The sequence below is a fragment of the Monodon monoceros genome, unplaced genomic scaffold (assembly GCF_005190385.1).
Source record: "Monodon monoceros isolate NGI ecotype Baffin Bay Population unplaced genomic scaffold, NGI_Narwhal_1 Super_Scaffold_1, whole genome shotgun sequence".
NCBI classification, from domain to species: domain Eukaryota; kingdom Metazoa; phylum Chordata; class Mammalia; order Artiodactyla; family Monodontidae; genus Monodon; species Monodon monoceros.
The window spans coordinates 59,739,074-59,763,331 of record NW_021703765.1 but is presented as its reverse complement, the minus strand read 5'-3'; the positions used below and the strand labels follow the sequence as shown (position 1 = coordinate 59,763,331).

At 47.3% G+C, this 24,258-nt stretch overlaps 1 protein-coding gene across 1 annotated transcript in view; it reads right to left on the bottom strand.

Moving 5' to 3' along the window:
- The window catches only part of LDLRAD4 (low density lipoprotein receptor class A domain containing 4), a 308,963-nt gene that overhangs the window by 257,065 nt on the left and 27,640 nt on the right, over positions 1-24,258 (bottom strand). Inside the window, 1 exon segment of the mRNA XM_029216505.1 lies at positions 11,414-11,505. The gene's annotated coding sequence lies outside the window, so the exon portion shown is untranslated.

Below are 24,258 nucleotides of genomic sequence, written 5' to 3'. Positions count from 1 at the left end.
AAAAGACCAGGTTTCCAGAACTGGAAAACTGATTACTTCTACAGAGACCATAGAAAGGATGTAAAACTGAATTACAAGAAATGCCAACCCATGCCAACTTGTCAAAAAATATGTAACTTTGCCAAGACCTAAACCAGTGATTTCAGGTTCACATTTTCATTATGTGTCTACCTTAAAAGAAGTCAGCAATGAAGGTTCACAGTATTCCTTTGATGGGGTGCCCAAGCCCCAGAACCAAAGCACATGGCATCTGCCTCAGGAGCCACCTCACCAATGCCCAGGAACCAAAGCATCTGCCTCAGGAGCCACCCCACCAATGCCCAGAATTGACCTCCTAGAGTCCACACTGCCTCTACTGTCATCCCATTCCCAAGTGGCCCCTGAATTGGAAAGATCCCAGATCTCTCTCCAGTGGTCTTTGTACCCCGGAATGGTCAGGGAACAAGTAAAGGGGTAGCAAAGAAAAAATCTTAGATCAAGACTGTTGATCCTAAGTCAAATGTCTAAGGACATTTCTAGATGCTAAAAATGTTTTATAACTCAAGTTTCCATCATCTATACTCATCTCAAGCCATATGATCACCTGAAGTGGCTGGCGAAAACAACAGGAATAGAGTATGGGTCACAGAATCACAAATACACACAGAACACACCCAGGAATAATGTCAGCAGCCTACTCACGGATCACCTATGTTCGCACCCAACACTGTTGTTACTGTTTGCCATCTGCTTTTGAAACACCTAAGACAATGAGCCAAGGAAAACATCAGGCCTTCAGAAATGCTGTATTATTCTCTCTAATCTCCACCATCCAGCCAAACAGCAGTCAAATAGCTCTCTGAGGCCAGGAAACTTCTGAACCCCACCACACTTCCTTATCACCTGCTGAGCCCTTGATGGCACACAACTAGTGCATGAGGACTGACTAAACTAAAACACCCAACGCTGAGCATTTCTTTTTGGTACCCTAGAAGGGAAAGTTTTATTTTACTGAATATTTTCCAAAATTTCATCTGATTGGCTCAAAAGTACCATAATCAGCTAGACCAACAGATCTTGGGGCAATATTTCCCTGGTAAACAGGAAATGCCCTATGCTGTGGCCTCTACTTGCGACACCCTGTCCACCTCAAGCATAAAAAGCACGATTTTCAAAAACAGAATTGTAAGAGAAATGGAAGAGAAAATTACACTGGCCATGAGATGACACATTTCTATTCCTCAGAAACACTGCTTTGTCAAAATTCAGTAATTCTTAAAGATAAACCACATTTACATTGAATGTGATGCTCACTGTTCCCAAGAATCCTAAGATCTTAGTGGCTAAGGTTTGGAACAGAGCAGCTGCGATTCAGACCAGGCCAGTCTACAGGGTCTTCTGTGGGAGAAAGAAGGGCTGAGCCTGAGGTGAGGCAAAAGGTGCCCGAGGGCCCCAGAGACCTGAGCCAGGTCCCTGCAGCTCCATTCGAGGGCGCTGTGGCCGCGAGCAAATCGCTGCACCTGCCGGAGCCACAGCCTCTCTAACCACTTCATTCCATTTGTAAAAGGCCTTTGCCAGGACTAATACTGTATGGTTTCAATCAAGTACGCAGTAATTATTTGCTGAGTGAATGCATGAGTGAACATATAAAAAGAATGAAAAAACTAACAGCCGATTTTGCCTTCAGATGCCTTTCCTGGTGGCAGAGGTGCTCTGCTGCCGATTATACTGTTCATCATTCTGTTTGCTGGAGCACAAGAGGCTGAGCCTGAGTTGCGAGGTGTGAGGACTTCTGTGAACACAGACTGGCTGGGGTAGGAGGAGGAGCAGGGTGTTCACGCACCTGCTCACACATACTCCCTGGAGGGGCCCAAACTCCATCCAGGCTTGATACACGGTCCCTTTCAGTTTTGTTTAGGTTCTTATTGCCTGGAAACTGAGAAAATACCTCAGAATTTAGTTAGCCTCAGGGAATTAAAATCCCTGTGTGTCACAACAGGTCTAGATGTGGCCCCTGCGTGGGCTGACTTTCTCAGGGGGCCGCAGTGCAGAGCGAGGCCTCCAATTTGCCCACTGGTGCTGGCAGTGACAGTCCTTATGCCAGTGACTGTACCCTCTTATATTCTTACAGGCCTACCTTAGAGGCAAAGGTTTGGTATAAATCAGCTACGGTTTAAATTTAGGAATAAGAGACTCTTTCATTTGTGTGGTATACTGTAACTTCTTAGAATATACACAGCATTTGACTTTTACTTAGTTTTATATCTCACTAAGTGCTTTGCTGCTGCCCACGAATAAGCAGTAGGTCACACATCTGATGGTAGACAACAGAACTCTTTCAAGATACTGTGATTTTTGCTTCTTATCAAAAAAGAAAATACACACACAGTCATACAGAAATAAGGCATAAAAAGATGCCTAAAACAAACCCTTATCTTTTTTTTTTAAGCATACTTGCCTGGAGAATAAATAAAGAAAATGATAAAACTGTAGAAAGCAAATAAACAGAATCTTTATTAGTTATCAATTCTAGCCAAGCAAAGTTTGGATAGTATTCTAATGGCTTCAGGATTATTTTATCCAAAATAAGTTAGATATGCGAAGAAGTAGATGTTGAGATAGTAGGAGAAGACTTAGAATATAAACATAATCAGATTAATGAAAAAGCTGCTGAAAATTCTCCAGAGAAACAGGACCAAAAGGACACACACACACACACACACACACACACAAAGAGAGAGGAGAGAGAGAGATTTATTATGAGGAGCTGGCTCACACAATTATGGTGCCTGAGAAGTCCCTCGATCTGCCGTCTGCAAGCTGCTGCAGACCCAGGGAAGCCAGTGGTGTCAAAGGCCTGAGAACAGGCGAGCCGACGGTGTAAACCCCAGTCCCAGGGCAGGATGTCACACCTGAAGCAGGCAGGCAGGAAGCAAGAGGGCCAAATTCCCCTTTTCTCCACCTTCTGTTCTATGCAGGCCTTCAACGGACTGGACGATGTCCACCCACACTGGGGAGGCCATCTACTGAGTCTGACTCATCTGGAAACACTCTCACAGACACACCCAGAAATGTTTAATCTGCCCACCTGCAGACTACAATGGGTGCTTTAAGACCCACTTCACACGTCACCACCTCCGTGAGTGTATCCACAAACCTTCCCAGTAGGGTGTACACGGCCCTCTCTGCCCTGGGCCCCTTCGGCACCACGTGTTGAGCGCAAGTCACTGTGGACTGTGACCAGGGACATGTTGTGGGTCTCCTCCATCAGATCACGAGTCCCTCTGTGAGGCAGGGCCTGTTTCCCAGTCATCTTTGTGCTCAGGCCCCCCAGAGGGCCAGCACACAGCTGGAGCTCTGATGTGGGTTAAAGATAAACTTTATCACCAACAGCTGGTCGTGACCCTGCTCATTGTCCCACTGCTCCTCTTCCAATAACAGCTTCTCTGTCTTCCCACACTTTTGAAAGCCAAGGTTTGCCCAGATTGAGACGAACTTCCCTATCCTCTCACCTGTTAGCTTTCTTTCTTGATTTGACCAGGCGATTCATGCTCTAAAGACAATGGAGGCGCAGGAGGGAGGGTGAGGCTCCCACCATGCACACAGACGGCGCTAACACCGTAGAAAACCTTCCCACTGCACAGGATTCTAGAAGTCATTCCAGTAAAAGTCTTGTGGAATTCTTATCACAAATAATGTACTGTTATCCATAAAAGGTCACAATTTAAAATTTTTCCAATTCTCAGGAAAAACAAGAGTCTGACCAGAAATTCTCCCGTTTTTCCTTTTTTTTTTCACATTTCCTGTCTGTCTCCCCATCAGCACCCCTGACAACACAAGAGCAACATGCAGGCCGAGTGCGTTGTTCCTGGAAGTTGGCCCTACCTGGAGTCTTGTGTAAGGAATAATGCTTCACTCAGAACATGTACGAGAGGCCTGCTGGCCCGAATAATATTTATTACCTCTATAGGAAAGGATAGCTCTCAATTCTATTCTTTCACTTCCCTTTAATTAGTTCACATTTTCAAATCTTGTAATTTTAAGATCACCTCCATACTTCAGCATATCTTTCTTTTGGATTCCTAATGGTGTCTAATCGAGAGTGTGCTTTTAAAAATAAGTTTGGGGAGTATTTTTTTAAAATGAGGATACCCAAAGAACTGAAAGCAAGGACTTGAAGAGATATTTGGACACCCATGTTTAGCACAACAGCCAAAAGGTGGAAGCTACCCAAGTGTCCACTGATGGACAAATGGATAAACGAAATGTGGTCTATATAGACCATGGAATATTATTCAGTCTTAAAAAGGAAGGAAATTCTGACACTTGCAATAACATGGATGAGCCTTGAGGACACTATGCTAAGTAAAGTGAGCCAGTCACAAAAGGACAAATACTCTATGATCCCACTTGTATCAGGTCTTGAGCAGTCAAGTTCCTGGAGACAGAAAGTAGAAGTGGTTGCCAGGGGCTGGGAGTGGGGGGAATGGGCATTAGTGTTTAATGGAATAGAGTTCAAGTTTTTCAAGATGAAAATAGTTCTGGGGATGGATGGAGGTGATGATTGCACAACAATATGAATGTACTTAATGCCACTAAACTGTACACTTTAAAATGGTTAAAACATACTGTTTTCCACAGCAACACTACCTTTCATAACCACCAACAGGGCACAGGGTTCCAAATTCTGTTATATATTTTCCACCACACTTTTTGAAAAAGGGGAGCAGCAGAATGTTTGAGAACCAATTAAAGATCAAATAATAGATAACTGATTTAAATACCACAATACTAAGTGGTAAAAAGTTCTTTTAATGATGACTCAAAAGCATCCTTATATCTTGCAAAGTACTAAAAAATACTTCACAAACCCACCTGAACCTGTAAAACAAATTTTCTCAAATGACTGAAGAATCTCAGCACATTCTCTTATTTTTATGAAGTCAACAGGGGTACTGAGAGATAGGGACTGAGGTGACAGGACATGTGGCAGCTGCCAGACTAGCACCACAGGAAGCAGAACTCCCTGCCCAGTCATTGCACTGGGCAAACATGGATCAATCCAAGCAGAGAAATAAAGAAAGCCAAAAGCATCATTATTCTTGGAATATAACTGCATAGGTGAAATATTACAACAGAACAGAACCTGCATATCAGGTAGCAACTTTGGAACTTTTAAAAAGCAAAAGTAGACGCAGGTCGTGTTTGGGACGAGTCCTCCCTGCTCTAATTCGCTCTGGCTCCAGGGCACCCCTGACATCCTGCTCCGAAAGAGAGGTGCCTGGGTAACCTTCCCGGCTCCTCCGGCTCCACCCGAGGACTCAAGAGAAACATTTCTGCCCCTGGTGGACCGTGAGGCCCAGGCAGCATGGGCACCACCCCTGACCTGGCTGAGGCACTCTCACCCACACGGTCTTCGGGCAGCTGTAACGCTTTGTGTTTGCAAGTGATCTGCACACTTATCCAGCGATCCTGTCCCCCAAAGGCGACTGGCCACTCAGACAGAAGGCACTGAAGTGGGCACCACTGAGTAGCGCCAAAGCCCCGGCGAGCTGTGGATGAGGAGGTGAAGCACTCGTTGCCTGAGGTTTCCTCCACTGTCCTCTGGACAGCTGCTGGCCTATCATAATCACCCCCAAGCAAGTCGCCAGAAAAACTGTAGAGAACAAGGCACAGCAGATCCAGGGAAAGAGGGGGAAACTGCTGATTAAATGCTGGGCTGAATCCACACAGACCCCAGATGACCTGCGAGCAGCCGGCCCCCCTTCCAAGCACCAAGCTTGCGAAGGTAACCAAGCACTGGCAAGCGGCCTTTGGCAGGAACCATCCCCAACACAATATTACAGGAAGTTCAAGAAGAAAGCCCACAAAGAAAACTCCCAGCAGATGGGGTCCCCTCTTGTGTTGTCACACAATTTACTAAGCGGACCCCTCTCCTCCTCTGCCCGTCCTCTTCAATCCTGCCAACACCTCCCTCTCCCGACACTCACTATGCTTCCAAAATGATTTTCCCGAGTTAAATGAACTTTACCTTATGCTCTATTGCAAAAGCTCTTAACCTTTCTGAAGGTTAAAATCTTACCGAGAATCCCATCAAAGCCCTGGCTTTCTCTGCAGGAACAGGCACAATTTCCAGGAATTCACATATGTCCTGGGTCCCATGGGGGTTAAAAGCCTCTGCCCAGTGGTTGCCTCCTTCCATTTCCTTCCTGCATTGAATCTGAGAAACACTGGGCAACCGACCTCCATCTGTAAGAATTATGTAACTCTAACAAATGTCAAGAATCCTTCAGGACTCCTTTTGAAGGGGTAGCCCACCAAACCCGCTGGTATTAAGGCTCGAAGGGGAGGCCATCTCACAGAGACTCAGGAGGCCCAGCCAGTCAGACACTCAGAAGCCTTGGAGGACGCCCTCCCAGATCACGACCCCTGTGCCCGGCACCTGCCCTCGCACGTGCACCGGTGTGACTTTGTGGGGATCACTGAGGCTCCGTCTGCTACAGCTGGCATCCGCTGCCACAGGCACATCCTCACAAGAGCCTGACCTTGGCGAGCACATTCACACGTGAGCGCCGTTCACCCGGGTGACACCCGCCGGGGCGGACGGGCAGGAAGACAGATAGGCGCTGCCCCCACCCCACGGGCTGCAGGAGCCGTCTCACCCACACACACAGATTGAGCCCACGAAGCCACATTTTTGAGCTGCTGCTGAGAATCCCATAAAAAGCAATGCTATTTCTAACCTCCCGCACCATGGAAAAATACACACGCCACCAAGCAACCCAGGATCTCTGAAAGATTTATTTTTATACTCTCCCCCATGCCCCCCACCTTTACCTCCCCGACAAAATTTTTAGGTGGAAAATTTGCTAGCCTTTTAGCAGTTTAACGCTGTGCTAGGCACTGACTGATGAAGTTGCTGTGTTTCAGTTTAAAGCGAAACATAAAGGTGTTTTTCTAATACAACTCTGAATGTCTACTTAATAACAAAATAATATAGTCTAACAACAGAAGGACAGCGTCCAACACACAGGCAGAGAAAATTCCCAAGTTCCCAGGCCACAGGCAGAAACAGCAGAGGTAACAAGGTTCTCTTCCCAGCCTCTAAGTGGTGTCCTGCCTGCTGGCCTTCCTCTTTGCATTGCTGGGTTTTCCTAACTCAAACACAGCACATGGCATCCCTGATGCCCTTGCTGAGTTCCAATTTTTCTCAGTGCCACTCTTAACCTTAAAGTGGAAGAATGAGGGAAAAGCAGTGAGATGGCGCTCAGATCTGAATCCCCTGACGCTGCACAGACATGGGGTGGGCAGGAGGAAGGGAGGAGGAGGAGAAGAGAGAGGAAGCAGGAGGTGGAAGGACCTGAATGAGGCCTAGAGAACCCAGAAACTCTATCACAAGCCAAGAGGGACCCTGGAACTAGTCTACCTGGGATCTGTCCCAGGACCCCTCCCACTGGAAACCTTGGTGTCACCTTGGTTTCAATGTGCTCACCTTGACTTCCTTGATGACAACCTGGAAGGCCAGAGAGGCACCAACCCACCACTGCCCAGCTTCTCACACAGCCAGTATGTCTTGGTGCAGCCTCTGAATGACCCCAACCTAACTGTGAGGCAGAGTTTAAATCCTCCTTCAAGTTAGGGAACTCCCAGCACAAACCTTTCATGGTTTAATCGACTTTACTGGACCCTGGCAAAAATACATTTGGAGAAAATAAGCATTCTTGTAGACAGTGTAGACAGCAGAGACCTACACTCAGAGGTTATGCCTCTCGCAACATTACTGATCCTCTGTGATGTACCTTGAAAGTTTAAATTTAACACAAAGACAGAAGTTCAGGTCAGGTTGCATCACCTGTATCTACGGTTATTTTTTGACTGCTAGAGCATCTCCCCACTGGGACCACAGGTCTCACAATGCAGGACTCCCACTTGGCTCCCTGGTCCTCACCATCCACTTCAGATCCCTTAAGGACATTGAAGGAAACCAAAAAAAGAGATGGGACTTTCCCCATCTGAACCTTTCACATCTGTGCTGAGAGCCAACCGGGTCTAAGTCTCACAAAGAGGACAGGAAAAGGTGCAAAAAGCTCGAATTAACGGTTTGTTTACCTCCATCCCAGCAGCTTTGTGCTTGGCCAGGGCACAGGCACTCCACCCACCTGACTCCAGCAAGATGCCCCATGAAATTACTCAGCAAACCTCCTTAGTCCTGCAAGAGGATGGAAAGCTCCGCCCCTGCTCTCTTCCTCTGATCCAGCCAGCCATGGTCCTTGGGTAAGAGCTGGCATTTCGATGGAAAACAATAACTGACATTTCATCAAGCTCCTACTACGCACTGAATGCTGAGTTAGGCATCTTCACAATAATTCCACAAAACAATTACTATCCTACTTAAAGATGAGAAAACCTGAGACTCAGAGGAGGTTAGGACTTGCCAGAGTAACAAAGTGAGTAAAAGCACAGAATTTGAGCCAAAGGCCATGTTTCCAAATATACCTTACAGATATGATAAGGCAAAGAGGGACCTGTCTTCAAATTTATCAAGGAGGTCAAATTTTTGAAATACACTTAACAACAACCTAGACATGGGGACCCAACCCGATTTTAAAACCAAGTCCAAAAAAATCCACTGTACAGTAAGACAGGCACATTCTGCAGTTAACAAAAAGCCCAGAATTCCTTGGGCCTTCCCATCCCAGCAGACAGAGCAGAGTGGTAATGCCTCCAGTCTGTCCTATCAGCATGTAGGAATGTCTCCCGGTCCAGCTGTGAGCTTTAAGGGACAGAATTTTACAAGTAACAGAACAAATATAAATTCCAGGACAATCAGCTGTAAGAACATATCTTAGAGGTGTGAAAGCTCTTACAACACCTCTGAACCCAAGTATGTACCTGGAAATGACCTGTACTGCACCAGGTGACATGCAGTTCTGCAGAAAGGAATCTGTTCTTAACCACTGTTATGTTCAGAAGGAGCAATGCACTTTACTTTTAATTTAAAATCCATATACAGTAATGTAGTCAAGAAAAAGTTTTCCATTACCAATTCTGAAAGTTGCTTAAAATAGCTGACAGAATGAGGTAACTCCATATACGGGAGAGAATAGGGTAGTTATGTAATTTGCAAGATTTCTACTTCTGTCAAAATTCTGCAAATCAAGCTGCATAGTCCTTAGGGGCAGAAACAGTGGTGTGTTCAGTTACCCAGTAGAATTCTACATGAAGACAGTTCTAATCTGTGGTGGGCAAAGTCAAAGAGGACTACATCTGAGATGATGATGAGAAACCACGCTGTGCCCCCACTCTCTCTGGCTCTGGTGTAGACAAGCTGCCACCTCCTGCTTCAAGCTGGTGGTGGGTATGCCAATTTATGGAAGAAAAATGGCGCACCTCAGCAATACCATGTCTGGGAAGGTAAGGGATTCTCAAACATCACACTGTCCTGTCAGGTAATGAAGAACCACGTGAACGAAAAGTGTTCCATCAGTCACTGACCACTGGCGAGGCGTGCGGCCTGAGTGCCCCCCACAGAAGCTTACCACCGACCCTGTGAGACCCTACTGAATGGGCTCCACGTTTGCATATCCCTGATTGTGAAATCCACTCAGGAAAGAACTACGTAGGAACTGCACCCAACAGTGACTCAGAGAGTCTGTTAAGTACAGCATGGTTCTGAGCACCTACAATTTCAGGAAGCTTCCAACCTGTGAAAAGTCCACATAAGTTCAAGGGTCTGTGTGCCTTAGTGAGGAAGCACATTAAATCCCTCGTGATTCTCCAACTGCCTCATCTATTTCCAACAACCACCATGAATAAAAAGGCTTGGGTAAGCTCTGAAAGCCTCCGGGGGATCTCCATCAATCATTTCGTCTGACAAAAGTCTCATTGAACTCCTCCTAGTTAGCAGGCACTGTTTCAAGCCCTGGAGGAAAAAACAAGTGGGAGGGAGGGACATTCTTGCCCTTATAAAGCTTACATTCTAGTAAGGAATATGGCATAAACAATGAGTCATGCCTGGCACATTAAAAATTTAGGGGAGGGACTTCCCTGGTGGTGCAGTGGTTAAGAACCCCTCTGCCAATGCAGGGGACATGGGTTCGAGCCCTGGCCTGGGAAGATCCCACATGCCCTGTAGCAATTAAGTCCGTACGCCACAGCTACTGAGCCTGCGCTCTAGAGCCCGCAAGCCACAGCTACTGAGCCCGCGTGCCGCAACTACTGAAGCCCGCGCACCTAAAGCCCGTGCTCCGCAACAAGATAAGCCACCGCAATGAGAAGCCAGCACACCACAACAAGAAGTAGCCCCCACTCTCCACAACTAGAGAAAGCCGCGCACAGCAACGAAGACCCAACACAGCCAAAAATAATAAAGAAAATAAATAAATTTTTAAAACATTTAGGGGAAAAGAACCTTATGTTGTATAGAATGTTTTTACTTTGCTGAAGACTCTCATATATTTCTTCATTTGATGTTCTCCACAGCCTGGCAATTAGGCAGGGCAGGAATCACTAAAATACTTAAGAGTTGACAAAATAGAAGCAAAGAGAGGTGAAGAGACATGCTAAAGGGTAAAGCAGGGCAGGTAAGCTGAGGCAGGTAGGATGCTCCTGGTACCACCCCCCGCCAGGCACCTTCACTAACTGTCCCCAACTGGGGCTGGCTCTGAATTGGGCTTTGGGTCTGAGGATGCGCAGAGGTGACCAAAACATGTGTGTCATCTAAGCTTCTACTTCCAGATACCCTGAAATTTATACCCCAGGCCACTTACTCCCCACCCTACAAGAAGAAACACACAGGAACACAAACACAGCAAATTAGGAGGTCAACGCCCCCCTACAGTACAGATCACGTGTGCTACCAACACACAGAGAGGAAAACCTGCTCACTTGCTGTTACAACAGCCAGGAGAGAGAGAAGCTGACATCCGTTCAGTGTGCACTACATGCCAGGTGCTGTATGAAGCATGGTGGCTCATCACGTCCCACAGCAATCCCGTGATTATTCCCATTTTATGAAGTTGGAAACCAAGCAGAACAAAAAAATTAGAATGAGAAAGAAAGAATCTCGTTTCTCACCAATCTTAAATGTTTTTAAACATCTGGGTATTAAATGCTCAGGCTCAGCAATAAATAGAAATTGAATAGTAAGATTATTTTCCTTCAGATATTCTAGTAAATCTAGAAATATGTATTTTATATACATTCACAGCCCACTATGAATACACTTGGGTATTAAACAAAAAAGAAAAGTCACATTTAATCTGATATCATGCAACTTTCCTCCAATCAGAAAAAGTTACATTGGGAAGATAGTTTTTGCACCTAGGAGTTGGGACCACTTTCTTGAGAGGGACACAATCTCAGAACAGTCAGTGCTGTGACAAGCTCTGCTTCGCAAACATTATCAAAGAGAAGAGTCTCAAGCTCTACTCACCTTTTAAGCTGTTATCAAAACTGATGCGAGTTCCTGAAAACGGTCCAATCAGGAAATGGCACTTTGATGTTACAGATATAGAGCTTGAACTGCTGAAAGGAAAAATAAAGAATTTCAGTGAACCATTTCTTGGTTTCTTTAAGTGTACCATCCCCTTCTCCAAGTTCTGAAAAATACTTGAGGACTGTCACAATAAAAGGCACAGATACCAAAATGAATAAAATAAGCATCATATAATAAACAGAAGAGAGAAGACCCCCAGCACACAATCTGGGTACGGGGTATGACTGAACTGGGGATAAATTCTCCAGCAGCCACAGGGCCACAGGTTCTCAGCTTCCAATCAAAGGACACACATTTGTTCCTTCAAAGTCACAGGCTTTTTCTTCAACAAGGGGTCATGAACATGTAATTGACAATGTCTTTATTGGATTAGGGATTTTTTAAATTATAGACATCCTAAATATGGCTGTCTTAAGAACCCAAAGTATCTTGTCGGCCACATGGATCCACCAATCCTTAACTATAAAGGGAGGCAGGCCCAGCAGCACTTTTTCCTCCCCTGAAACACATGTTTAATTTTGTGGAAGCAACAGTGACCCCTGCTTAGTGAAGACCCAGCTAAGGTGACAACTTCCGTGATTGTGTCTGCTAGGCTATCTTAACCCCTGCCCTCCACCCTGTTGGCAGGATGTCCTCCCGACTCTGTTTGGTTCCAGTTCACACAATCTGTCACCAGCATCCTCCTCTCAGCCTGATGAGTACACTGTCCTTCTCGCCACTCCAGGTCATGTCAGGTGACCGCCTCATGCCTGACAAAGCAGTTCCAGGTAAACTCAGTTGGCTCTGCCTCAGATGGCACAAGCACCTCTCAGCACCCAGCTGGCCAATGTGCAGGATTACACTCTGGTCCAAGGGTGAATAAGCCACCATCTGTCTAGCTTGTGTGCTGCAATGTACTCTCCAGGAGACTTGCCCCCCGAAGCATGTTCCTGCCATATGTCACTCCTGAGTGATCAGCCAATGCTAAGACATCCAGATAAAAAATGCGTCTAGCCAGAGGACCCCTGTGAAATTCCTGTGGACATCCACCCCAAACATATGAGCCAGACACCCCACTGTTTTTATATAACTCCTTCCTACCAAAGTGGTGAACCTACAGACATTACTTTGTCCTCCTGACTTTTACCTATACTGAGAGAAGAAAACAACCCACTTCTGACTTTCCGGATGATAGTTTTATTCCTCAACTGGGACTACTCTCATCAGTCTTCCTGAGATTCAAATGCTGATTTCGAGGGAACAGAAGTCAGTGGAATAACCAGAAATGTATGTAGTGGATAGAATTCTAAGGTGACCCCCAGTGGGGCCATACCTTTGCATAATTCCCTCCTGTTGAGTGCAGGCAGAACCAAAAGAACATGACAAAAGTAAAGGGATGAACCAAAAGAACATGACAAAAGTAATGGGATGCCATCCCCTTGATCAGGTTACGCTATGTAAGACTCCACGTCAGCCTACTAGAAAGTGAGGGACTCCCTTTCTGGCTTTAAAGAAGTGAGCGACCATGTCTGAAGGGCCTGGAGGCCACATGGCAAGGAAGTGCAAGGGCCTCTAGGAGCCAAGAACAGTCCCCAGCTGATAGCAGCAAGGAAACAGGGACATCAGACCTACAGCTACAAGGAACTGAATTCTGCCCACTTAAATGAGCTTAGAAGTGGATTCTTCCCACACTCACACCTCCAGAAGAGAACACAACCGGGCTGAGAGCTTGTCTGCAGCCTTCTGAAATCCTGAGCAGAGAACCAACTAAGCCATTCCCGCACTCCCAACCCATGGAAACTGTAAGATAATATGTGAGTATTGGTTTAAGCTATTAAGTTTTTGGTCATTTGTTTTGCAGCAATAGTAAATAAATTTAATTTGGCAATTAATTAAATATAGGAGTATATAAAACACATATGTATATATTAAATGCACACATAACTAACACATCAAAACAGCCCTCCCTACCTGCCTCATCCATCCATAAGCAAAAACTCATTTCTCCTACTTGACTATGAGCTCTCTGTGGGCAAGAACCAACATCACCATGACCCTGGCATCACCAAGACTGTGAAGAGTATGTGGCACGTGGGATGCCCTTAATATATTTTTTTAAATAAGCCAAATTAAAAGAGTTATGGGGCTTCCCTGGTGGCGCAGTGGTTGAGAGTCCGCTTGCTGATGCAGGGGACACGGGTTCGTGCCCCGGTCCGTAAAGATCCCACATGCCGCGGAGCGGCTGGGCCCGTGAGCCATGGCCGCTGAGCCTGCGCGTCCGGAGCCTGTGCTCCGCAATGGGAGAGGCCACAGCAGTGAGAGGCCCGCGTACCGCAAAAAAAAAAAAAAAAAAAAGAGTTATGATTTGTCAATCTCTCATTACTGCAATAAGGCCAAAACAATAGAATTTGTGCAATCCTTCAAAGCAGAGCTCAGAGCCACAAAATTAATGTCAAAATAGGTGGAAGATACTAAGCCTCATATTCTACCCCCAAATGATGAATGGACAATTTCTCCGGGACTGGTTATGTCATTTTACCTGTGAACCTGAGTCACTGCTTAGAAATTTTGCTCTGCAGTTACCACGTTTGCCAAATATCCTTGCCCCTTCTTGGGCATTTAGCTATCAGCTGAAGGTTAAAAACAAAAAAATTCCCTAAGAAAATTTCCGAAGTAAAAATGTGTGAATCACTCTTTTTTAAAAAATAAATTTATTTTTATTTATTTATTTTTGGCTACATTGGTCTTCGTTGCTGCGCGCTGGCTTTCTCTAGTTGCGGCGAGCGGGGGCTGCTCCTCGTTGTGGTGCGCGGGCTTTTCTCACTGCGGTGGCTTCTCTTGTTGCAGAGCACGGGCTTCAGCAGTTGTGGAGCGTGGGCTTCAGCAGTTGTGGCGTGCGGGCTTCAGCAGTTGTGGCGTGTGAGCTTCAGCAGTTGTGGCTCGCGGGCTCTTGAGTGCAGGCTCAGTAGTTGTGGCGCACGGGCTTAGTTGCTCTGCGGCATGTGGGATCTTCCCGGACCAGGGCCTGAACCCGTATCCCCTGCAATGGCAGGCGGATTCTTAACCTCTGCGCCCCCAGGGAAGCCCATGTGAATCACTCTTAATTTTCCATTTGTATTGATAATTCATTCCCAACCACAACGGAAAAATGTGTAGATCAAATCCCCTGACTCTAATTCTGAAACAAAATGCTAACGTCAACTTCATGACAACCTATTTCAAAGGTTCTTTAAGATTTTTTATTTTTAAACTGCTGATTTGTAATTCTTTTAAGCAAGATTTTATTTAAGCTCTGCTTAAAATAAAAGTTGAATGCATAAATCATCCAGTTTCTGCTATCCTCGAGAGATAAATTATTGGTTTTTTAATTACAAAGAATACTGCAACTCAAGTTGTGTCTATTTTAGATGTCAAAAGAACTAGTATAATAAAAGAGAGATTTTAAAATATTCAAATCAGTTAAATTACTGAAGGGAGTACAAAATAAAAACTCCATTCATTACAGAAGCACATCATACTCTCTTAAAATCTATATTCAAGATCTTATTATAAAAAAGAAATCTTATTATATATTCCTACTCCCTCATAAATCACTCAATAAACCTGAACATTATCTCCAACGTTTACCCCTTGGTGCTCAGCCTCTCAGGCAGCAGAATGCTCACACTCAAGCCAAGAAAAACTAAAAACACCAGTTCCATGACATATGAGGCAGAGAATTTCAATAAACTCACCACTTCTCGGCATAATTTTAACTCTCTTGGGCCCATCTCTATGTGTGAAAATAACCAATGACCCACAGCAGGGAACAGGAGGGGTCACTGAGCAACCCCTCCCCAGGCAGAGGAAGAAACAGGCCCAGAGGACAGAACCCACCCAGTTCCCTCCACACTCAGCTCTAGTTAAGTGCAGGCCTTTTCCATCATCTCACAAAGCACAGCTCCACACAAAGCCCAATGCTTCAGAGAAAGAAAACTGCGCAAGAATATTACGCCCACACCCAGGAAACTAAGCCTTTGCGAGAGTGGTTCACTCAAGAGAATTAGTAAGCACAGGCGCTCATACAAGGAGCTGGGGGCGGTCCTCCTGTACCATGCCCTGTGCTCTGATCGCCTGCAGATGGTCCTGCGGGGCTGAGGATATCACCAGCCGCAAACCGCCTCCTGAAAGCCACCTCCTGACCCGTTTCCAGCAGTCAGTGGCTGCAGCTGGGGAGCCGGTGAGAAACAGGGCGAGAAGCGGCGGGCCGCTGGTATCCCTGCTGAGGAGCACGCGGACAGAGCCCCTCGCACGGGAGGGGCCCACACGAGGGGCAGAAGGCTGAACTCATGGGGGAAGTGAGGCACGATCCTTCTTAACCCTCACAACCTCCTCGCTTTCTCTAAGGTAACAGAATACTGAGGTTGGGAGAGAAGCCCGGCCGCGGATCCTGGGCCCCAGAGAACATGACGTCCCCGGGGACAAGGGCAGGGTCTCCGCCATGGGCGGCCGGTCTGTGGGACGGGGACGAGCACGAAGCCGTAGGTGTGGACTTCAGTTACGGAGAGATGAGGGAAACAGAAGGCCTCTCCTACCTAAACTGTCGCGGAATGCAGAGGCGGCCAGCGGCACGGCCCGAACGGACGCAGGACCAGGCGCAGGCCACATCCGGTCCTCTGACCACGCAAGGGTCGTTTTCTCCCAGGGGCCAAGTTGTTCCAGAGCAAATGGACCGAGGTGGTGCCGGCCTCCTGGGAGCCAAGCCGAGCCCAGGGCAGCCCCTGCACAGGCCGGGCCCACAGCCGGAGCTGCCTCCAGAGAAATGTCGGGCCTTCTCAGAGCAAACAGCCGGTCACCTGAGGCGAAACTGCACAGGATGGTGTCCTGTCTCCGTTCTGCTCCGGACCGACTGCCTCGAGCTGTTCAGAAGCTCCATCGCCCAACCTTACACAGGCCAGAACCACCCGTTAGGGAACCAGGCCATGGCCACCAGGGAAACGCTGCACTGCAAAGCCACACCACGGCCGACACGGCAGCCGTGCGGCGCTTCTGAGGCGCGCGCAAGCACGCAAGCACACGCACGCCCCCAGGGGAGCGCGCACACGGGGGCGCGCACGCATTTGCGCACACGCAGCAGGGTCTTAAAAGCCCTTAGGGCGGAGCCTTCCAGATCCCAAAAGCCATACGTAAACGTTCCGAAGCCAGAAGAACAAAAGTTTTCAGCAAAGCCAGAAAGAGCACCTTAAGGGAACATCAAAAAAGATGCTGGTTTCCTTTAAGTGATGTTCTGGTCCAAGGGGGTTAGCTTCCTGCTTACAACTGACCCTTGAACAACAGGGATTTGAGCGGCAGGTCCCCTCAAATGCGGGTTTTTTTCCAGCTTCCTCTTTACAGATCTTTAAGGTCACTAAGTGTGGGGGAAAATCTGTGTTGGAGTAGAGGTCACAGCGTGAGGAATCAAAAGGAGGAGGGTCCGAGTCCTGATTCTACCCAAACTGTTCATTTTCCTGCCCTTGGGCCGTTACCCATCCATCCCTTTGTTTCGGGGGTAGTTCGCGGGTTGGCGCCCCAACCCCAGAAGCTTGATTTCCAAACTCAAGGGAAGAAGAAAGGCAAAGCCCGACGCCTCCACAAAAGATCACCAAGCACTTGAACGGAAGTGTGACAAGGACCGCAGGACGTCAAGGTCCTTCTCTGATCTGGAGCCGTGCTGTCTGGTGTCCGGGCCTCCTGGAAGGGCCTCTCGTCCAGCTGTCCTCTATACAAGAGGCCTTGCACACATCCAAATGCAGATGCTGTGGACCACGTGGGCGGGCCAGAGTCCTGACCCCCAAAGGCTGGGTGGGGTTGGGGCCACAGCAGGCTCAACCCAGGCTGGGGAAGCAGCGGCATTTTGAAGACCCCTTATGTCCCAAACTTCCTGCAACGTGCTCTCAGAAAATAAGGAAAACCCAGGTTGTCATTCCCCTGATAACCCAAAATGTAACAGGAAGCAGGACAGACACAAGCAAGCCTGTGCTGTCATAATAAAATGTCAAGACCGGTTTTCATAAGCCAGAGATAAAAACTGTCCTCCACTTTTTACCGACCTCTGTTAATAGTTAACATCCAAAACAAACCCAGTTCTTGGTAGAGAGCTGTTCCTATGAGCCAGGTCCCTGGTCCTGGGAGGGAGCGGATGCTCAACACCAGGAAGAGACAGGAGGCGGGAAGCAGCAACCCGAGCGCGTCCAAACCCACCCGAACCCCTGGACCAGCATCAGGCAGGCAGGTGCACGAGTGCCAGATGCGACTCAGCCTCACTCCCACCCCCGGGCACCTGGCCAGACTGTGGAGGCGCCCGTGCAGGCGGGGTGAGCGGGCGCATCCCCGCAAGGCTGGAAGGGGGCCAGGGGTTGACAGGGGGGTCTTGGGAGGAGGTTCCGGAACAAGGACAGGTGCTGATCAGACTGAACGCAGACGAAGGTACCGGAGATGAAGTCGGAGAGGCCGTGGGCCCGGGGCTCGTATGCAGTCGTAGGGACTGGCTTTGACTGGAGAGGAAGGAGGAGCCGTCATTCCACAAGGGCTTCCACACCTCAACAACCGGGCCCTGGGCCAGATGGCTGAGGCCACGGGAAGAGGCAAAATCAGGCTCTTCCACCCTCAGTGGCGGCTACGGTCTCTATTCAGTGGGCTGAGTAGTGGGGGCCTGGGAGCCAGCATCCTGTTGGCTCCTCTCCACCCTTTACTCATACAGATGCTGAGCCTTCACCATGGCAACCAGAGATACAGGAGGTCCTAAAGGTGTCCAAACCAGCATGAAGCAAATTAAGTTCAAGATCATTTTAGTCTTGACTATACCTCACTGAATTCTAAATATTTAAGTCTATCAACGGTAGTTATGCTAGTTCTATATTAACTACAAAGGTTTGAAAATCATAACATCCTATTTCCCAACATTTCTGAACAGCAAAAAAATGTTTACTGTTCACTGCTATCTAGATACGAATTTGTCATTTTGGTAAATTGAGCCAATAATAAACATCTATGCTTGGTCTTTCTCCTTCCATAGACTATATCTTGTAATACTTCCTCCATAACCCCTCCATAATATTAGTCACGTTGTACTTTCATTTTTAATGCAATATATGTGTGCATGTATATGCATACACACCTATATACACATGCATAATATATAAATACACATGCATATATATGTATATACATACACATACACTGAGTTGTGATAGTAAATAGTTATATATACTTATCACATGTATAGCTTAAAAGTTTCTGAAACTACTCAGCCTTACTACTACATTCCACCTTCCACTGCAAGTCACTTTTTTTAATTGCTGGTTGTGAACTAATGAGTTCATGACCTGCCAATTAGTTGGGCGGTAGTTCTCAAACCCTGGTTGGGCACTTAAATAACTAAGGCACTTAATTAATGACTATTAATGAATTAATAACCCCATGTTCATCACAACATCAGCTGTCCCCTCCTGTCCCCCCTACCCTCCCAACCCACAGAGAAGAGCAAACTCCAGTCTACCAGGAAAACTTTAGGGTATCCTGAAGGACCATCCCTCACAGCACAGCCCTGCAGACTAACCAGAAAGCAAAAAGGAGCCAAACAGAAGTCACCCATCTGCATAATCTGTGCATAAGCTCTTCACATAAAGTCTGGGATCCAGTATCCTGAAATAACTTAATGAAAACACATTCTACTGCTAAAGGATCTTTGCCTTTGGCTTTCAATGCTTCGATAAACTTGTAAATGGTCATTAAAATAGGCCCAGCATGGGCACTACTTTGTACCCTAGAGCAGGACAGATTCACACTCAGCTGGTCTGCAGTGAGCCCCAAGAGTCTGCATTTCTTACAAGCTCCCAGGGGTCCCACTGCGGTGACCCAGTAACAAAGCACTAGACAGCCCTGGTCGTTGGCAGGTCAAGATCCCCCCTTAGCCCCCTAATAATATGTGTTCATTGCACAGCTGACCCCTCAGCAGAGAGCACCTGCTTGAAGGCAGGTATTCAGGTGACACCCACAGCATGTTCATGTTGGCTTCAGGTGATGGGAGCACCACTGACAGTGATGGAAGGGCCACCTGGCCAGAGTGGAGGTCAGCACCCAGGTGAGGGAGTGAAAGAATGCAGGGCCAGGCCCAGTGCAGAAACCTATAAACCGCCCAAGAATGAAAAGAGACATCTGTATGTAAGTAACTCAGACACAACAACTCGGATACACTACACGTGAGCCACGTTCCATCAGATGGGCTCGCGAGAGCTGCAGCAGCTGGAAAACGTATGCTGATAATGAAACCATTGTTCAAAGAAACGTCCATCTACCCCATTTTATGTGAAAGAAATACAGATGCTCCCAATACTCCCATGTTAATCAATCATTTTAATTGAAAATAGATACATGGTTCTACTACCTCATTAGAGGTCAAGTTCGTTAGAGGTCAACGTCTGGTGGTAAAGACTGGTTGGTCATCAGCCAATTGCTTATATTCCATTAGGTCACAGTTTTTTCTTAAAAAATTACCACACTCCTCTTCATTTTAGACTATTCTTAGAAAATATTTCCCAACATTTTCTCCATGAGATCATCAAAAAATAACTATTGAAGTTGAAATTCTACCCACTTGGAAGCAACTATTAACCAACTAGAGCCTAGACATACTGTTCTACATGCTACTGAATTAATAAGGATAAAAATAAAATTCCAGAAAACCTACACAATTCAGCCTTCTCTTATTTGAGGCCATGGAGTCTTTCATCGTTCTTGCGGGTTTCATTAAACTAAGCACAGGACACTGTAAACTGATTTGCTAGTTTCCATACTTGCTGCCAAATTTCCACTTCTGCAAAACCGATTTCAACCAGAAAAAAAAGTAAAGCTAATCTTCTAGTTCTTCACATGGTCCAATTTATTCAGAATGTAGGGTAAAAAGTTGGAAGAAAGGAAATCAATCGTTGGCAAATAATGCAAATGTTAATTTATTACCTTTATTATTTTAATCACTACATTGTCTCAGATCATTTCCTCCTCTGAGTTCTGGAAAGCTTTAAAAACATGAACACTGCCAAACAATGACCTTGTTATAAGCCAAAGTTCAGTTATGTTAAGGAATTTACTACCTTTTAGCTGAAGGAGTTCTCCTGAAAATCCTTCCAAACCACCAACTTTGTTAAGAATTTATACAGGTTTACAATATAATACTGCATAGCTTCTAAACGTTTTAGAGTTTTACTCTGTGCATTACTTTAGCCTTTAACAAAGCAGTACAAGCTAAGATTAATGACATAGGTGAGGGGAGGGGAGATAGGGAAAGCAGGAAGTGACTTTAGCACAGCAACGCTAGTTACAGAGAATCAAGCCAAGGGCAGGATGCAATGTGTGCGGGATGCTTCAGCTGCGAAGTACCAGAAGGAAGAGTAGTTTTGAAAGCATAACATTTTGCATCCACTGACTTATCAAAAATCTCCCTTCCTCAGCGTCTTCAACAGTAAACTCAGATAAGCACCAAGTTTTCAGATCCTCAGATGAAATTAAATCTACTTAGCCAGAACCCAAACAGCTGAGAAATTCAAATGATTGGAATTTTTGTGAGAAGGAAAATCATTACAACCACAAGACCTTAACACACAAAACGACTGGCCAACATCCCAGTTACAGTGGCTGCCAGGACCAGGAGGGACAGGGGAGAGGAAGGGAGGGCCAAGCCAAGAGCAGAAAGCCAGAGGAAAGGGACCAGATGCCCCCATTTGGAGAAAACTGAGGCACAGGGAGAGGAACAGACTGAGGGGAAAGGCCAGGAGTCAGCCCTGTCTGCACCCATCCCCAGAGGCACAAAGTATCCTGCCACTGACGAAGATCACAGAAATCATTGTGACGCTGGGGGCTCAGCTTGAAAAGCACGAGAATAAAAAGTCTGGTGAAAGAATGCCCTGGTCTGCACGAGACTTAAACCCAAACTCAGAAAGGACAGTTAGTTTACATCCATTAATCCCATACTTCGCCACCTCCCTCTTCCCTTTGACATCCATAAATTTGTTACAATCTGCCATACATAAAATAGGTAAGCAACAAGGATTTACTGTATTAGCACAGGGAACTGTACCCACCATCTTGTAATAACCTATAATGGAATATAACCTACAAAAAAAACACAAAAACAAAACCGAAGCACTGTGCTGTACATCTGAAACTAACACAATATTGTAAGTCACCTATACTTTAATGAAAACACACAAAACAAAAAACCGACAGTTAGTGACTCACAATCCAAAGCAAGCCACTACCTGGGCCCCAGCACTGCCGCTGCACGCTGCTGCTCGCACAGGGGTGGCCCCAACCTCCCGAGAGCTGACAGACAACAAGGATGAACGGGGACGAGGCTGAGGGGCACCCACGTCTGAAGGGAGGGTAGCTGGCTCAAGCTACAAGGCAACAGGAGCCAGGTCTGAGCGCAGGGAAGCATCCCAGGCATGTGAGCTGCACAGGTTGTTTTTAGAAAGTGAATTATCATGCGTAGGCTGCCCCTGGAAACCTCCACAATTCCTGAGAAAACTGTCCTTGTTCTGCTCAAATCCCACCACGTGTGAAGGCGGACTGGTGCCGCTGCTTCCAAACAAGCGAGACAGACCACCTTCTGGTGACTGTTGTGCTGCAGGCCTGTGTGTGCGCACACGCCTCCAGAGGCTGCAAGTACAGTTTCCAAAAGTAACAAACATTTCTTTGATAATTTAAAAGTGCATGACTCTACATGATCGCATGCAGAAGCTGTTTCAAATACACTTAATTATTGGGGTCTTTTTGCAAATACAGGTATAACTGAAGACCGCGACTCAATTTCAGAAGTCATCTCCGTAACTCAGACTTGCAGTCCGAGGAGCTTCTACTAGCCTCCCGCTTGCCACAGGCACCCTGCTGACTGCGGCCAAGACCTTGGCCAGGACTCGGGAGATGAGGTTATTCCACGTGCAAGAGGATTTATTGGGCAGTAAGCACAGAAGATTTTCAATCTCACTGAAACAGAACAATTGCAGTCAGATTTGCTCTTACTCAGAATTCCGTTCATGTCAATTCTACAACCAAGTCAGTGACTCCCACCCTTTGGGGTTGGGATGAAACTGTAGCTAATGCCGGAAGGCAACCCCAAGGAGGGAGGGGCCAGGAGCCCTGCAGGACCTCCTGGCTGAGTGTACTTTAAAGCAGCTCCCTGCTTTCCACGTACAAGCTGTCGCCAGCTACCATCTCCATGTGAACATCACTTCGGCAGCTTTCCTTTGATCTAAGACCGCTGTTTGGCAATTTAAAAACATCTCATTCTCAGCCACGCCCAGCAGAAGCCCAGACCTGGAGTCGGCAGCCACCGCAGACCCTCAGAATTCTTCCGGCCTCTGGACACAGCACCATCACGCAGGAAAGAAAAGAAAAGGCGAAAGCCCCAGTGTGTGGCCTTCCTCAGTCTGTGGTATGCACTCATCCCCCAGACTATCTGAGCAGAAGAATAAAGCAAATGTCCTGCCCTCAGGGAGCCCACCATCTGCTTGGGAGTCTCCAGCCTCGAGCCAGTAGCAGGAAGATTTAACACTTTGTAGCAAAATGGTCTTTTATGCTTCTGGGTCCAAGGGACCCAGAAGGGGGTGGGGTCTGGGTAAGTGCTACTCCCTCCGGCCCGGACCCCACCTCCTGGGCACTGTCTCAGCTCCCCTGAGTCAGAATCTCTAGGAATCTGCATTTCAACAAGCTCATCAAATAATTCGTCAACATACTGACATGTGGAAAACAGGTCTAAACCCAAATTAAACTGACCTGAGGGAGGGAGGGAGGCAGGCGGCTTAGCAGTCAGAGGTGGGAGGAGATGCGGGGCTCTGGGCAGCTGAGTGAGGACTGACACCGAGCCACCCCGCCTGGGTGACCCCAGGACCCACAAAAGACCGAGGAAGCGACTAGGGAGGGGGGAGTTCACATCCTGGGTACACACTCCATCCCCAAATGACGGAGGGAGGCCCTCTTACCTTTCCTGGTGATGTAACTGCTCTGGAAAAACAGAGAAGAGGCCTGCCCTGCCCTGAGTGTCTGGAGCAGCTCATTCCAGCCGCTGAAGATGAGCCCAGAGGAGCACGCTCCACTCCGGGCGACATGTGGCTGCACAGCCAAGGAGGGTGGCCTCCAGGCAGAGGGGCCAGGAAGGGTGTGGTCTGTTGGGTGGCACTAGAGAAACAGGGTGCCACAGGCTGCAGAGGGAGCGGGGCCCAGAGAAAGAGCCCCAAGCCAGGCCACTGTGACCGCATGGTCAGCTGTGTGTCGTTCTGGGGGTCCCAGACCAGGAGCATCAGCTTCCCTGGGAAACACGTGAGAACAAAGTCTCAAGCTCCACTCGCCACCTGCCAATTCAGAAACTGCATTTTAAGGAGCCCTCCAGGTGATTCTGACACACACTGAAATCTGAGATCCTCTCGCTATAGCACATAAAGGACACTCAAGGAGGGGAGAGAAAAACTAGAGGTCAAAGGCACAGCGGTCTTGGAACTTCCCTGGTGGCGTAGTGGTTAAGAATCTGCCTGCCAATACAGGGGACACGGATTCAAGCCCTGGTCTGGGAAGATCCCACATGCCGCGGAGCAACTAAGCCCATGTGCCACAACTACTGAGCCTGCGCTCTAGAGCCCACGAGCCACAACTACTGAAGCCCACATGCCTAGAGCCCGTGCTCCCAACAAGAGAAGCCACCGCAGTGAGAAGCCCGCGCACCGCAACGAAGAATAGCCCCGGCTCACCACAACTAGAGAAAGCCCGCGCACAGCGACAATGACCCAACGCAG